This window comes from Bubalus bubalis, chromosome 9, assembly GCF_019923935.1.
Source record: "Bubalus bubalis isolate 160015118507 breed Murrah chromosome 9, NDDB_SH_1, whole genome shotgun sequence".
Classification (NCBI taxonomy): Eukaryota; Metazoa; Chordata; class Mammalia; order Artiodactyla; family Bovidae; genus Bubalus; species Bubalus bubalis.
Window position 1 is genome coordinate 47331523 of NC_059165.1, and position 14069 is coordinate 47345591.

The following is a 14069-nucleotide window of genomic DNA, read 5'->3' on the forward strand; positions in this document are numbered from 1 at the left end:
GGGGTTACTCCCAGGCTCTCCTTCCTGTGAGTTTTGGGTTCTGTGATAAAACATACGTCTAATTAAAGGAGGTCTTTTTTTTTTTTTTTAGGAGGTCTCTTTTAATAAAAGAGAAGTACTTTTTGTAAAGAACACTTATTCCTACTGACCATTACTTTCCTGTCTCCCTTATTTCTTCCAAAATGTCTTCATCACTGTTGCACTTAATTTTCATCTCAGGGTCTCAGGTTTCATCATATCTCCTCCAGGGAAACCTCTTGTGTGTTCTCCTTCATTTGCTAAAATGACGAGTGGGGTGGGGAGAAAGTCAGCTAGTCTTCATTGGACCAGCTGGTCTGCGGAAGCAGGAACATTAGTGCCAAGATGCAGGTCCTACGGAAGGAGGCCAAAAGCCTGCTGCATTCCATTCGTTTTCTTTCAAAGGCCACTGCACTGGCTGTAGACAGATGTCTGACAGGCTGCATCTGAGGACGTTTATTCCACGCCTACCCACAGATGGCTTTACCAACTTGCACAGCATAAGTTCGATTTCTTTCCAAGCTTCAACTTATAACTAGGGCATCACAAAGTTATAGCTGAAGAGATTATCCTTATGACTTATATGTGAATACCTCACATTTGAATACCCATGTGCTTGACAATGTAGAAAACACTCAACAAAACCTCATTTAATCCTCATGCCAAGCTTATAAGGTAACCATTATCACTACTCCCATTCTACTAAGGAATTAGCTAAGAATTAGAAGACCAAAGTCACTTGCCCAAGGTCACACAGCTAGTAAGAAATGAAGTTGGCTTTTAAATCCAAGTAGAGTTTCACTTCATAGTCTATATTCTTTCCTGTTCCATAAAAGCTAATAGAGATGATGATAGTGGTGGTGATGGTATTACTGTTGTTAAGGATAAAAATATCAGCAACAACAAAAGACAACTGTGGTCCCTGCATTATGCCAAGTGCTTTACATGTACTGCTTCACTTAATGGTCACAATTCTTCATGTGGCATGGCATTAATATCTACTACTTACCTGAAGAATCTGAACTAATTTAGAAAGGCTAGTAACATGCTCAGGGCTACAAACCAGTGACAGCACCCAAAGGGGCCCATTCTGTCTAACCCTAGCTCAAGCTCTTACCAATTATGACCACTGCCATCTTATTTCAAAGCTGGGGAAACTGAAGCTCAGAAAGGGAAAGTTCCAGGCCCCTATTTCTAGAACATGGTAGCCTACCAGTCTAGCTGTAACATTCCTCCAGCTGGGATTACCAGCTCCCAGGAAAGGGCTATCTACTTAGCACCACATATGGGAAAACTCAACCAGTCTTCATTTTCAGGGGTAGAGGAGTATTGTGAGAAACAATGAGGGATAGAGTGATTTGGGAGCCAGAAAGTAAGATGTGAGCCATGTATTAGGCTGCTTCACTTTGACCAAGATACTTAAGTTGTCTGAGTCCCCTCCTTTTCCACAAAGGAGCTTATTATATGATTGGGAAGTTCTGCCATTAAGGACTATTCCAAGATGTCGTTATAGGCAAGAGCTAAGTGAGTTTGTGAAAATATTAAGTGCTATCATTTGAGACTAAATAGATCACTATGGGTCAAAGTAAAAAAAGTGTGTTAATTGAGAAGGTGGCACCCAAGGTTGATCTGAAACATATGAGAATAATGACTATGTTATTATTTTTTTTACTATGTTCTTACTACACATCAGATCCTGACATAAGTAATTTATATGTATGATTTCAGTTTATCCTTATGAAACTTTTTATGTTTACTGTTGTTGTGCTTCCTATTCTAGAAGTGTAGAAACTGAGGTTCAAACAGGTGCAAAGTTAAAGAACTAGCAGGCGACACAATTGAGATACAGGCTCAGGGGTCTAGCCTCAATCACTACTGCCTTTCTGGGTTGGTTAAACAGACAATTGTGGGGACAGCTTCAGTGAAAGCAAGAAGCATCCAGGGAGTTACATTCCGTGCAGCAACTATGCATGCATTCCACAATATGGAATTTGCATTTCAGATCCTAAAGTGGAAACCTGGTCATGCCCTGTGCTTTCAGGCAGGGCAAACATCACCACCACTGTGTACTTCAGAAGAGTTGAAGGATACTCCCATGGTCAGGCACCTAAGTTATCACCCCTTCCACATCAGTGTTTCTTCCTTAGTCTCTTGCCATGAAGCACTGTTTAAATTCATGGGCATCCAGGTTTCAGGTAATAATTTCTCTGTCTGCCTTACATGTATTGGTTTTATAGACCACAGATTACAAAGAAGGGTGCTGAGACGTACTAAATTTCCTTCAGAGACAGAAAACTTTATGTAAACACAAGATATGTGGAAATCTAGAATAAAAGGCCTTAGACAAGATCATAAACAGTTGGCCAAATGGAAACTGAATTAATGGGCTTTTCTTCTCAACAGAGTATTAAAGCTAGAAGAAGGCTTACAAGTCAGGTTATGCAAATCTGCCACGTTACCGACAGGGAAACCGAGGGGCAAAGTCTACTATGATGTTCATGAGGGTCCATGGATCGCTGATGTTCAACCTAGGCCAGAACCGAGTTTCTAGATCTGCAATTTGTCGCCCCCCCACCTTTTTTTTTTTTTTTTTTTTTTTTTTGCCATCCAGTCCTCTCCCTCACATTTCATCACTGTCAGGTCTAACCCACCGCTTCTCATTCTAATCACTTGCCCGTTTCTCTGAAGCCATGGCCCCAGGATCCATTGCTCCCTAAGTATCTGTCCCTCAGTAAGGCATTCTCTCTGCTGGCCTTTCCACCCTCTGCATGCTTGGTTCCCTCAGAGGGAGGCACTGGAAGGTTCTCACTAACTGAGAGGATGCTGATGGGACTCTTGCAGGTGCAAACGTGCCCATCCCACTGAGCAGGCCCTGGCTATGCCAAGCGGAAAGGGCCTTCCCTCTGATAGGAAGCCCAAGAGAATTCTGAATCAGAACAAGTGTCAGTGTGGAGAGGGAATAGCCTGCTGTGAGTAGAAAAGCTTTCTCTGTATAAAAACCCACATGACTGCACAAAATGGCAGCTGAGAGGACCTGGAGTGAATGATGGCGGAAATTCATTTACATTTTAAATGAACACAACATTTTCCTGGGGGCATTGCTCCCTCCTAATGATCTAATCTATAAAATACATCATTCCTTTTTCTACTAGAAAAATCATTTTTCTTAAAGTCAATAAACAAATATATTTCTGCTGCCCAAAGCTGTTACTATCCGTATATCTTTTAAGCACAAAATCAAAACTTTGCCTTTAATGAATGGTGATCTAAGCCATAGAGACATTTTCACATGAGTTAATAGATGGAATGACTCCTGAGATTCTCTTTATTTAAAATGCAAAGAATTCTCAATGGGGACAGGTTCCTCAGCCAGACTTCCAATCTCCCTTTTCCTTGCAGAGGGAGAAAAAGAAATATTGCTTGGCAATAATGGCTTCACAGATGCTTCGGTGATTCCCAAGGTAATTCCACAGAGAGAAAAATTCATGCCTTTTAGGCACCCAGGTCACAGGAACTGAGTGTGTGCTTTACCACAAAGAGCATTTGTCATTCAGTCAAATTACATTTTTGAAACAGAATCAACAGAAATCAACAGGAATCAATATTCCAAGAGTCATGGAAGAGAACTCTGGCAAGGGAGAGAGTGATGAATTTTCTTAGCACTGGCTTCTCTAATACATGTTTACGGGGCCTGTGTGTAACTAAGGTTTGCCAGCATTATCTTGTAGAAAAAGACAAAAACTAAAACTAAAGACTGACTATGACCCCTCCAACTCCCATAACCACATCAAGGCACATACATTTTCCCATCACCCCAAGAAAAACAATTGTTTCATGGGAGGCTCTGGTTCCCAGCTACATTTCTTCCTTTATTCTACTCAAGCAGTTGTTTCTGCTTTTTTAAGAATCTTGGGACCCAGGGTACACTGCCCCAAAATACACCTTAATGAAATATTGATTATTTTGAATTAAAGTTACTTAAGAAAAAACTGATGCAAAAGAAATACTTTGACCTTCCTCTCAGCCTCATTGAATGCAGGAAATTTACCTCCCATATGAAAGGTATCCTTCCTGTGTCTGGAGGTAGAAAGACACCCTCATTTCCAGAGATAAGGAACTGGGCCCAGAAGCCTATATAAATAAACCTTGTCACTTCCTGAATTTACTATCTAGTTATATAATATTATAATACATATAAATGGGCTTCCCTGGTGGCTCAGAGGGTTAAGAGTCTGCCTGCAATGTGCGAGACCCAGGTTCAATCCCTGGGTCAGGAAGATCCCCTAGAGAAGGAAAAGGCAACCCACTCCAATATCCCCATGGACAGAGGAGAATCCCCATGGACAGAGGAGCCTGGTGGGCTACAGTCCATAGGGTCCCAAGGAGTTGGATATATAAATGTAAGATATATTCCCTCCCCTGCCTCTTGCTAGGCAGGCATTCCACTTTGAAAACCTCTGACCTAAATCAGCACCGAGTGACCCCTGCCTGCACACTTTGTCTCACGATTTCTCCACCTGGAATCAACCTGGAACCAGACAATAATCACAGATAGAGCAACCATCAAGTTCAAGTGAGGAGCAGCTAGTGTGAGAGATCTCAGACCTTGAAGGCCCTGTGCTTATGAAAACTCAACTCTTCAACTACTGTTCTGGGATTCTACCACCACAAGTTCTACCACCTCCATAACACTTTTCTGATTATTTGGATCTGAAATACTCTTTTTACTCCATCAAAGTCTATTGTCAATTTGTTGGGGACCAGGCATTTTGCTAAAGGCTTTTCATCTATTTAGATAACTCCAACACTCTAAGAACGAAGAAGCTTAATTCCCTTTTTCCCAGATTATAAAAACAAAATTGGTTGAAATCTCACAGCTAAGTGAGAGGTAGACCTAGGGCATTCAAACACTGGTTTCACATGAAATTATGTCAACTACACTGGGCTTCCCTGTGGCTTAGCTGATAAAGAATCCGACTGCAATGTGGAAGACCTAAGTTCGATCCCTGGGCTGGGAAGATCCCCTGGAGAAGGGAAGGGATACCCATTCCAGGATTCTAGCCTGGAAAATTCCATGGACTGTATAGTTCATGGAGTCACAAAGAATTGGACATGACTCAGAGACTTTCACTTTCACACTGCCTTTGGGCTTCCTGATGGTTCAGATGGTAAAGAATCTGCCTGTAATGTAGGAGACCATGATTTGATCCCTGGGTCAGGAAGATCCCCTGCAGAAGGGAATAGCTATCCACTCCAGCATTCTTGTCTGGAGAATTCTATGGACAGAGGGGCCTGGCAAGCTACAGTCCATGGGATCGCAAAGAGTTGGACACGACTGAACAATTAACACTTTCACACTTCTCATTTTCACACTGTATTTACAATAATACATATCACCTGTGCCATTAATTTGACATTTCACACATATGTCTTTTTCAAAAATAATAATTTGCTCAACTTTAGGCTCCTTCAGTAAGCCATTTGTGAAAGCGCCTGCTTTGAAGTTGTCTCTCTCAGCATTGAAATCCCTCCATGAACTTGCATTGAGAAAATGCTATGTGCTAGGAATAGTCCATGAGTTATCTCACTTGTCTTGGTCATTTTTCAGCATTTGTACCTATATCCATTTTAAAAATGAAAAACATATATCAGATTTGTTAAGAAAAAAAAAAACAAACTTCTAAACTAAATCAGTAATTTTGTAAGGGATAGAGTCAGAAATTGAGCTGTGCTTAATTCCCAAATCCCATTACTGTATATTTTGACACATCCTTTATCATAGGTAAGTCCCTCACTGCACATTTCACTGATGGGCTGCTACCTGTACATGTCATATGTTCTTGTTATATATAGCTAATGCCTCTCACAGTACCATTTACCATGGTAAGTACTCAGCACATAATATATTTTTTTTAATTCTTCAGATGGACTGCTTTTGAACAGGAATACTTGCTGTTGGATGCAAAAGAATGTGCTGGACTTCATTTCATATAAATGAATCTGACAATATGTTAACTGTATGTGACTTTTTTCACTCAGCATATTGCTTTCAAGGTTCATCTATGTAACATACAAGGTTCATGTATGTTCATCTAAGCATATGTATGTATACACTAGCACTTCATTCCTTATCATAGAAGAATAATATTTTACATTTCACTGCATAGATATACCACATTCTGTTTATCCATTCATCAGTTGATAGACATTTGTGTTGTTTCACATTCTGGCTATTATGAAAAATGTGGCTATGAACATTTGCATAGAAGTTTTTGTGTGGACATACATTTTCATTTTTCTTTGGTATATATCTAGGGAGAAAGGAAAAGAAAAAATATTTTAGAAAAATAATGGCCAAAAACTCTCCAAATTTGAGGATGCAAACAAAAGAAGAACAAAAAGCATTTCACTTGCCATCCAGGTCTACAAAGATTAACACACTACAGTCACTGACCAATAGGGCACTCTTTGCCTTTAGAAAGAAGAAATTAAAGACAATAATACAATACTCTGTGCTTTGGACAGTTAGGCCCCGTAGATAGTTAGGAACATTTCAGGAATAATTTTAATGAACCCAGATTCTTGCTAACTAACATTTCTTAACTAACACCTTCCCATACATAGAAAAGCACTTTAATCATTAATTTGAGATAGCTGTTCTTTGTGACAAGCAGTAATCCTTACCAAGATGTATGCTTGACTACATGTATTCCCTAGATGAAGAAAAAATCATATATAAGCTATCCTGTTCCCCTACCTCTTTGGAGCAGAGCTATCTGAGAAGCTGTCTTTCAGGCTATAGTCCTCAGTAAGGCAATAAATGAAACAACTTGAAACTGATAGTTTGGGCATTTTCCTTTCAGTTGACAATGAAAAACAGTAACCTACACATCCAATTGTATCAATTAACTCCAAGTAAGATAACTCAAAGTGTTCTACATATAGACACATCATGTTCAAACTATTCAAAGTCAAAGAGAAAACCTGGAAAGCTGCAAGAGAAAAAGTATTCTTCACATCCAAAGAGTCCTCGGAAACATTAAGAGTATACTTTACATCAGAAAACATGGGGGCTGGAATGCAATGGTATGACACAGTCAAAATGCTGAAAGAAAGGGTATCAGTAAAGAATTCTATATCCAGCAAAACCTAGGCAAATCTGCAAAGACAAAAAGAAGATTAATGATTGCCAGGGACTGAGAGGTGTGCAGGGAATTGCTAATAAGTACAAGGTTTTCTTGATGGGGTGATGAAACATATTCTAAAATTAGATAGTAGTAATGGTTACACAATTATGTGGATATACTAAAATCCAATGACTTGTGTACTTTAAAAGGTACATAATTCTATGATATGTCAATTATATATCAATAAAGTTGTTTAAAAACAAAAACAGGATTCAGTTCAGTTCAGTTGCTCAGTCGTGTCCGACTCTTTGCGAGCCCATGAATCGCAGCATGCCAGGCCTCCCTGCCCATCACCAACTCCCGGAGTTCAGTCAGACTCACGTCCATCGAGTCAGTGATGCCATCCAGCCATCTCATCCTCTGTCGTCCCCTTCTCCTCCTGCTCCCAGTCCCTCCCAGCATCAGAGTCTTTTCCAATGAGTCAGCTCTTCACATGAGGTGGCCAAAGTACTGGACTTTCAGCTTTAGCATCATTCCTTCCAAAGAAATCCCAGGGCTGATCTCCTTCAGAATGGACTGGTTGGATCTCCTTGCAGTCCAAGGGACTCTCAAGAGTCTTCTCCAACACCACAGTTCAAAAGCATCAATTCTTCAGTGCTCAGCCTTCTTCACAGTCCAACTCTCACATCCATACATGACCACAGGAAAAACCATAGCCTTGACTAGACGGAACTTTGTTGGCAAAGTAATGTCTCTGCTTTTGAATATGCTATCTAGCTTGGTCATAACTTTCCTTCCAAGGAGTAAGCGTCTTTTAATTTCATGGCTACAGTCACCATCTGCAGTGATTTTGGAGACCAGAAAAATAAAGTCTGACATTGTTTCCACTGTTTCCCCATCTAATTCCCATGAAGTCATGGGACCGGATGCCATGATCTTCATTTTCTGAATGTTGAGCTTTAAGCCAACTTTTTCACTCTCCCCTTTCACTTTCATCAAGAGGCTTTTGAGTTCCTCTTCACTTTCTGCCATAAGGGTGATGTCATCTGCATATCTGAGGTTATTGATATTTCTCCCGGCAATCTTGATTCCAGCTTGTGTTTCTTCCAGTCCAGCGTTTCTCATGATGTACTCTGCATATAAATTAAATAAGCATGGTGACAATATACAGCCTTGACATACTCCTTTTCCTATTTGGAACCAGTCTGTTGTTCCATGTCCAGTTCTAATTGCTGCTTCCTGACCTGCATACAGATTTCTCAAGAGGCAGGTCAGGTGGTCTGGTATTCCCATCTCTTTCAGAATTTTCCACAGTTTATTGTGATCCACACAGTCAAAGGCTTTGGCATAGTCAATAAAGCAGAAATAGATGTTTTTCTGGAACTCTCTTGCTTTTTCCATGATCCAGCAGATGTTGGCAATTTGATCTCTGGTTCCTCTGCCTTTTCTAAAACCAGCTTGAACATCAGGAAGTTCATGGTTCACGTATTGCTGAAGCCTGGCTTGGAGAATTTTGAGCATTACTTTACTAGTGTGTGAGATGAATGCAATTGTGCGGTAGTTTGAGCATTCTTTGGCATTGCCTTTCTTTGGGATTGGAATGAAAACTGACCTTTTCCAGTCCTGTGGCCACTGCTGAGTTTCCCAAATTTGCTGGCATATTGAGTGCAGCACTTTCACAGCATCATCTTTCAGGATTTGGAATAGCTCAACTGGAATTCCATCACCTCCACTAGCTTTGTTCGTAGTGATGCTTTCTAAGGCCCACTTGACTTCACATTCCAGGATGTCTGGCTCTAGGTCAGTGATCACACCATCATGATTATCTGGGTCATGAAAATCTTTTTTGTACAGTTTTCTGTGTATTCTTGCCACCTCTTCTTAATATCTTCTGCTTCTGTTAGGTCCATACCATTTCTGTCCTTTATCGAGCCCATCTTTGCATGAAATGTTCCCTTGGTATCTCTAATTTTCTTGAAGAGATCTCTAGTCTTTCCCATTCTGTTGTTTTCCTCTATTTCTTTGCATTGATTGCTGAGGAAGGCTTTCTTATCTCTTCTTGTTATTCTTTGGAACTCTGCATTCAGATGCTTATATCTTTCCTTTTCTCCTTTGCTTTTCGCTGTATCAGGGATAGTCATCACTATTACTATTTTTCATTATTTTTATTATTTCTCTTTTTAAAACCATGGATCTTTCTGGTTACTGTGTGCAGAATGGGTTGCTTGAAGGCAACTGGGTAAAAAATAACTGTAGTACATTGATGAGGTGACTGTGAAGACTAAGGGAAGTGGCAGGATTCAGGATACATTTTGAGGTAGAGCACTTCTTGTGTGAAAGAAAGAACTATTCTTGGATAGGATGTCTGAGTGACTGGATGCATGCAATAACCCTTAGTAAACAAACCTCCTCAGTAAATACAGCTGCTTTCAAAGGGACTTTTTGAGCATAGAGACTATTTTCTTTTCTTGCCTTGAAGACAACATTTCTTTAAGCAGATAGGTCTAAAGATTTTCCTGTGGCAAGTCTTGAGGACATCCACAATGATGAAATACAACATGAAGGAAAGGACCCAGTTTGGACTCATGATCCAAAGAATGGGTGGTTTGCTTCTTGGTTCAGCAAATGTTGATTGATTATACCTTGAAATTCAACTAAAGTGTCAAAGTGAGTAAGTTCTTGATTCATGCTGCAATAAGCAAGGAAACATTAAGCCTTCAATTGATAAGGAGGAGCTGCCAAAAAGCATGGAATTCTAGCCATTTCCTGTCACTCATTAATCTCAGGCATGGTATTGAAAACCCTCAGTGATTTCCATGCAGAGCTGGTCAGGGAATAATTAAGACCACAGAGGTCTTATCCTCAACTATAATAATTCTCAGGGGAAAATGCCTGAATTGGACTATTATGGAGAGTTGATTAATTCTGAAAATAATATATTGAAAAAGCCCCCTACCAAATTAGGCATTAAAAATAAAGTCATTCTATATTGGGACTCTTGAAGATAATATTAACATTTAATGAGTGCTAGTAACATTCTAAGAGTGCACAAACTACTTTAAATGCATTGTTTCATTTACTCTTTATAATTCCATGGTAGATACCATTATTGACCATATTTTGAGAGACCTAACTTTATACCTATTAAGTACTAGAGCTGGGATTGAAATTCAGAGTAGGCAGAAGACACATTGTTAAAGATAATCACTGTTTTCCTTTAGCCTAATGTGAAGATACTCAAGATGATGACATGCTGAGCCCCTTCATGTCTTTTGACCAACTTTAATCATCCCTTCAACTGATATTTGTTGTTATTTAGTTGCTAAGTTATGTCCAACTCTTTTGCAACCCCATGGACAGACAGGCTCCTCTGTCTACAGGATTTCCCATGCAAGAATACTGGAGTGTATTGCCATTTCCTTCTCCAGGGGATGTTACTCACCCAGGGATCGAACCCAAGCCTCCTGCATTGGCAGGTAGATTCTTTACCACTGAGCCACCAAGGAAGCATCAGACTGGTATTTATTAATAGCTTAATATGTGTCAGGTATCTCATCAATTAAGAAACATGAACACGGTGTCCAACAAAATGTCAAGCAATGAAAAATTTTTTTAAATATGTTTAGCTCTCTGTTAGACATTTTAAATGCAAAGGTCATATAGGATTTAGCACTAAAATATTTTTGAAACTAGAGAAGTAACCAACCAGTCTTACAGAATACAATCCAAGGCAACATTTAATTATATGCTCTACTGTGTGATCTATAAAATGTACACTGTAAGCATTAAGAAAATAAAACTAGTTATGAATGAATTTCATATGCCTTCAAAGATTGGTATGATTATAAAGCTCTGCATTTTAGTAAATGCCTTGACTGGCAGTGAAGAAATTTGATAGAGAGGAGGAATCATTTTTACATTAAGAACAATTATATGGTCTATAGGACTCATATAAGAATCTCAAAAACTGTTTCTGTCTCCCTTTGAATTGTAAAATTATGGAATAGTAAGGTAATTCATAAGACCGCAAACAACCTTGAAATATGAGAAAAGAAGGATATAAAGAACCTATCTCTAAAGGCATGCATGACTATCCCAAAAACTAGCAGTAGAGAAAAGAAAAAAAAAAGCAGTAGAGAAAACATTCTCACTCACTTGCATTTACTAATAGGGACATTATAATAATGAAGCACTTTTTAATTGTAATTAGAAGCTGGACATTTTGTTGTCTTTAAAGTTATGGTAAGAAATATCAGTGCACGCAGGGAGCTCAGCTGGGTGCTCTGTGATGACCTAGGAGGGTGGGATTGGGAGGTGGGAGCGAGGCTCAAGAGGGAGGGGATATATGTCACGCATAGCTGACTCACTTTGAAAAAAAAAAATAAAAATTTTTGCAAGGAAAAAAATCAGTGTAGTGAAAATCCAGTCATCTGGATCCATAATGGTTTGCTCTAACTTTAATATTATCCTATTATACCTATGATATGTTAGTCCAATGTGACAGCATCCTTACACATATACGCATTATATTCCATGTCCCCTTAATAACATCCCACATTACTCATTGTCCCCTCTAGATAAAACCCAGTCAACTATTTGAAGTCTGCCCTATATTTCCACTCTCCTTGCTAGATTGCTCTCTTCTGTGAACTCATGTGACATGTTTTGCTTAAGCTTCATTATATAATAGCTTTATTATTCCCTTGAACTAATCTGATTTTCCATGCAGAAAAAAAGAAGCAAGTCTGTATCTTATACCTCTCAGGAATTTCTGGTGTAGCCCAGTAAAAATGTGGACACAGGATAGATGGGCAATGATAGGACAGATAATTTATGTTCCAACTAACTGGCTACCCTATTCAATTGAATTCTTACAACCACAGATATATAGTTGCTGAGGAAATAAAAATTGAGATATTGAGGTGATATGCTGGAAGTCTCACAAGTATCAAATAGCGTGAGTTCTGCTCCCCCCAATCCAAGCCTGATGTGATTAGGTTGGTTACGTGATTGGCTAGTACTATTCTATTTCCTCTTCATGGAATAAATCTATTAGCAATTATTTGTTGTTTTTAATTTCTTTCTTCCATAATAAGTCTGTAAACACCATAGGGGTAAGACTCTGGTTAACATGAGTGGTTTCTCGAGTCTCCATATAGAGACACAAACTAACTATGTGTGGAAGAAAGGGAAGAGGCTAGACAGAAGTGGGGTTGTTGAGAAACATCAGACTAGAACCAGAGTCAAAACCTGGGTTTTGGACTTGCCTGGTGTTGCAAGCATTGGTTAAAGATCCAACTTCCAGTGCAGGGGACATGAGTTTGATCTCTGCTTCTGGAAGATTCCACATGCCTTGGGGCAACTAAGCCTGGGTACCACAACTACTGAAACCCATGAGCCACAATACTGAGGCCTATGCACTCTAGGGCTCATGTGAAGTGAAGTGAAGCGAAGTGAAGTCGCTCAGTCGTGTCCGACTCTTTGAGACCCCATGGACTGTAGCCTACTATGCTCCTCTGTCCATGGGATTTTCCAGGCAAGAGTACTGGAGTGGGTTGCCATTTCCTTCTCCATCTAAGGCCCATACTCCACAACAAAGAGTAGCCCCTGCTCGCCACAACTAGAGAAAGCAGATGCAGTAATGTAGACCCAGTGAGGTCATAATTAATTAATTAAATTTTGAAAAAAACACCTGGTTTTTTTCTTCTCCACCTGACCTGCCTCTTAAGAAACCTGTAATGCAGGTCAGGAAGCAACAGTTAGAACTGGACATGGAACAACAGACTGGTTCCAAACAGGAAAAAGAGTACATCAAGGCTGTATATTGTCACCCTACTTATTTAACTTACATGCAGAGTACATCATGAGAAATGCTGGGATGGAAGAAGCACAAGCTGGAATCAAGATTGCCAGGAGAAATATAAATAAACTCAGATATGCAGATGACACCACCCTTATGGCAGAAAGTGAAGAGGAACTAAAAAGCCTCTTGATGAAAGTGAAAGAGGAGAGTGAAAAAGTTGGCTTAAAGTTCAACATTCAGAAGACGAAGACCATGGCATCTGCTCCCATCACTTCATGGCAAACAGATGGGGAAACAATGGAAACAGTGTCAGACTTTATTTTTCGGGATTCCAAAATCACTGCAGATGGTGACTGCAGCCATGAAATTAAAAGACGCTTACTCCTTGGAAGGAAAGTTATGACCAAGCTAGATAGCATATTAAAAAGCAGAGATATTACTTTGTCAACAAAGGTCCATCTAGTCAAGGCTATGGTTTTTCCAGTGGTCATGTATGGATATGAGAGTTGGACTATAAAGAAAGCTGAGCACCGAAGAATTGATGCTTTTGAACTGTGGTGTTGGAGAAGACTCTTGAGAGTCCCTTAGACTGCAAGGAGCTCCAACCCATCCATCCTAAAGGAGATCAGTCCTGGGTGTTCATTGGAAGGACTGATGTGGAAGCTGAAACTCCAATACTTTGGCCACCTGATGCGAAGATCTGACTCATTGGAAAAGACCCTGATGCTGGGAAAGATTGAGGGTGGGAGGAGAAGGGGATGACAGAAAATGAGATGGTTGGATGGCATCACCGACTCAATGGACATGGGTTTGGGTGGACTCCAGCAGTTGGTGATGGACAGGGAGGCCTGGTGTGCTGTGGTTCATAGGGTCGCAAAGAGTCAGACACAAGTGAGCAACTGAACTGAACTGAACTATCTGACATGCATTTAGGAATATTCAATTAGACTCATTCTTGGGCAGTGGGAAAGAACAATAAGTGAAAAGATGAGAGAGAGAACAGGAGAGTGTGATTCCACATACCATTCCCCTCAGTGGGGACTTAAAGTGACTGTTCCTCAGAAGGTCCCCTCCTCACCTAACTGCACCTTCCCTCCTGAGTGAGCATCTTATACAGTTGT